The sequence below is a fragment of the Tupaia chinensis genome, unplaced genomic scaffold (assembly GCF_000334495.1).
Source record: "Tupaia chinensis unplaced genomic scaffold, TupChi_1.0 Scaffold000117_2, whole genome shotgun sequence".
In the NCBI taxonomy this organism is placed as follows: Eukaryota; Metazoa; Chordata; class Mammalia; order Scandentia; family Tupaiidae; genus Tupaia; species Tupaia belangeri.
In genome coordinates, this window is record NW_006159583.1 from 7,603,736 (window position 1) to 7,607,341 (window position 3,606).

Genomic DNA, 3,606 nt, shown 5'->3' on the forward strand with positions numbered 1-3,606 from the left:
TCTTTCCCTTATTAGGGACCAGTTAGTCAACCCTAGCAGCAGCAACATGTAGGACAGATTGTGAGGAAGAAGACTGGGGATGAAGGTCTGTGTGAATGCACTTGTCAGGGGAGGAGCATAGCAGCTCTCATTGTTCTCAACTAAGGGAGAGAATTTAAAAACACTATACTAGGAGAGAATGGGAACCATGTTTGGGGCATCCAAATTCTCTGAGCAAATTCTACTAATTGCAATTCTTCAAGCTCATGTTCCTGTCATCTATACAGCCAAGTAGCAGAACTTGACTTATCAACTATTGTAGCAGTTGGTATACTAAATAAATCACTTGAAATGTGAATTATCAGATTTTATTAATAATAATAAAGCCATGACAAAGAAGATAAAGAAAGGGAATAAGGCTGGGCCAGGCCTTTCACCTGATGGTTAAGGGAGCTGCATTCCACATGAGCAGTGTCAGTTGAGTCTTAGGTTTGGTGCCTTGAAAACCATGCTGGGCATGTGCATGCAATCCTATAATCCTGATGATATAGAGAGATGGAGGAAAAGGGATTGCAGTGTGATCATGACCAGTTGGGGGGTGCTTTTTTCCTCTCCTTCTCTCTGTTTCTCTGGTGAACACCTGCTGGTAGTTTAAAAAAAAAAAAGAAGAAGAAGAAGAAGAAGAAGAAGGAATAAGGCGAGGGAGTAACATTTTAAAGAGTCCTGCATATCCTTCCTTTCCTTGGTAGGACCAGGTGTGAGATCAACTCCCTGATATGTACAAAAGGCAGAGGGAAAGGGCTCTGGTCTCCTGGCATTCTGTCTTCAAAGCAGATGACTTTCTGTCTGCCAGTTCTATCCTTAAGAGCCAGAACATGGAGAAAAAAAGGAGAGTTGCACAAAAACAAACATAGATGAACACACTTCAGCAAATCTTTCTGAAAGACTGCTACCCGTTCATCTGTGACTTTGGTGTGAGACCTCCAGAGTCACAAAATTCACTGATTCATTTCTAGCACATTTACTTAATAGTTGACATCCCATGGTAGGCACTGATGCTAACACTAAGCTGAGTTTTGTATGCTAGGGTTTAACACTTTTTTTTTCTTTTCTTTCAAAAACTTACACTTACAAAACCTATTGTGTAGAATAGTAAAAAATGGGAACAGCTCCAGTGTGATAGACACAGTTTTTGTTCCCATAGGAAAACAAAACAAAACAAAACAAAAAAAAAACAAACAAAAAAAACCACTGGAAATAGTGGTGATGGTTACACAGCCTTGTGAATGTCCTCAATGCCCCTGAATCATTCACTTGAAAGTAGTTTAAATGGCAAATTTTATGCCATGTGCATTTTACCACAATAATAAAAAACCTATAATGTAGGTTTTGAGACTATCATAGAGATGAGTAATCCAGTTTTCCCCCTGAAATAGTAGAGGCTAGTGCGAACCAAAGAAATGATACCAGAGAAAAACAGATATGAACTTATATCCCACTTACCGATAAGGAGACCCAGACAGTATTTCAGAATATTACTATTTTTCAGTTACATAGATGCCCATTTGCACTTAAAATAAGGTTTTTGGGTCATCAGCTCATTCTCCATGCAAGAAACCCAATCTAAATGCATCTTCAGAGATGAGTTCCTCTGGGTCATTTCTACTTGCTAGATTTATAGACAGTGCCCTACTTTTAAATACATTTTTTTTAAGTAAAAAAACCTGACAAGATTTCTTGGTAGGAAAAATAGGTTTTATAATACAATTGAAGTAAATCCTTAACAGTCTCTTTTTCTGAAATGTATACAATTTTTTTTTCTTTTTGGCATCAGAGTTAATATTATTCTGCCTTTTAAAAAAGAATTATTCATTTTTAAAATTATTTTTAAGTTTGCTATAGGGCATGTATTCTCACTAGAGAGAGACAAAGGGAGAGAAAGTGAGAGAGCAAACCGCCAGGTCTGGAACTCAAACCATCGTCAATCATGTAGGACTCCAGTGTCTTAACCACCATGCTACCTGCTGGCCCCTCAGCTCTTCCCATGGTAGGCACTGATGCTAACACTAAGCTGAGTTTTGTATGCTAGGGTTTAACACTTTTTTTTTCTTTTCTTTCAAAAACTTACACTTACAAAACCTATTGTGTAGAATAGTAAAAAATGGGAACAGCTCCAGTGTGATAGACACAGTTTTTGTTCCCATAGGAAAACAAAACAAAACAAAACAAAAAAAAAACAAACAAAAAAAACCACTGGAAATAGTGGTGATGGTTACACAGCCTTGTGAATGTCCTCAATGCCCCTGAATCATTCACTTGAAAGTAGTTTAAATGGCAAATTTTATGCCATGTGCATTTTACCACAATAATAAAAAACCTATAATGTAGGTTTTGAGACTATCATAGAGATGAGTAATCCAGTTTTCCCCCTGAAATAGTAGAGGCTAGTGCGAACCAAAGAAATGATACCAGAGAAAAACAGATATGAACTTATATCCCACTTACCGATAAGGAGACCCAGACAGTATTTCAGAATATTACTATTTTTCAGTTACATAGATGCCCATTTGCACTTAAAATAAGGTTTTTGGGTCATCAGCTCATTCTCCATGCAAGAAACCCAATCTAAATGCATCTTCAGAGATGAGTTCCTCTGGGTCATTTCTACTTGCTAGATTTATAGACAGTGCCCTACTTTTAAATACATTTTTTTTAAGTAAAAAAACCTGACAAGATTTCTTGGTAGGAAAAATAGGTTTTATAATACAATTGAAGTAAATCCTTAACAGTCTCTTTTTCTGAAATGTATACAATTTTTTTTTCTTTTTGGCATCAGAGTTAATATTATTCTGCCTTTTAAAAAAGAATTATTCATTTTTAAAATTATTTTTAAGTTTGCTATAGGGCATGTATTCTCACTAGAGAGAGACAAAGGGAGAGAAAGTGAGAGAGCAAACCGCCAGGTCTGGAACTCAAACCATCGTCAATCATGTAGGACTCCAGTGTCTTAACCACCATGCTACCTGCTGGCCCCTCAGCTCTTTTTTTTTTTTAATAGAATTTTTATTCTAGCTTAGTTTTAGGTGTATAGGAATGTGTGTGGGGGGAAGGTAGGCCCCATGCACCCTGTGTCAAGTTTCCCCTATTGTTAGCATCAGTACGGCACACTTTTCCCCACTAATGAGCTAACGTTAATACAGGATTATGAACCGAAGTCCATACTGTATTCAGACACCCAGTTTCCTTTTAGTGCCCCTTTCTTCTCCAGGATCCTTCCAGGATATCACATCACATTTGGTTATGCTCCTTACACTCTTGATGACTGTCATAGTTTTTCAATTTTTTCTTCTTTTTGATGAGTTCTTAAGAAGTTTGCTGAGCTATTTTGTAGAATATCCCTCCAATGGGGTTTCTTGAGTGTTTTTCTTACAATTGGACTGTGGTTATAGGATTCTGAGAGGGCAACCACAAAGATAAAGCACCATTTTCACCATATTATATCAGGGGTATTTGCTGTCAATATGACTTAACTTTGATCACCTGGATGAGATAATGTGTTTTGAGTATGTCAACTGTAAACTCACTCTCCTCTTCACTCCTTTCATACTCTTTGGAAGTCACCACATA

The 3,606-nt window shown here is 37.2% G+C and overlaps 1 non-coding gene across 1 annotated transcript; it reads left to right on the forward strand.

Annotated features, from left to right (window-relative positions):
- Positions 1-710: 710 nt before the first annotated feature.
- On the forward strand, positions 711-858 carry LOC114007069 (small nucleolar RNA SNORA57). The gene has a single exon (XR_003548727.1). It is a non-coding gene; the product is annotated as a small nucleolar RNA SNORA57 (small nucleolar RNA).
- Positions 859-3,606: the final 2,748 nt, after the last annotated feature.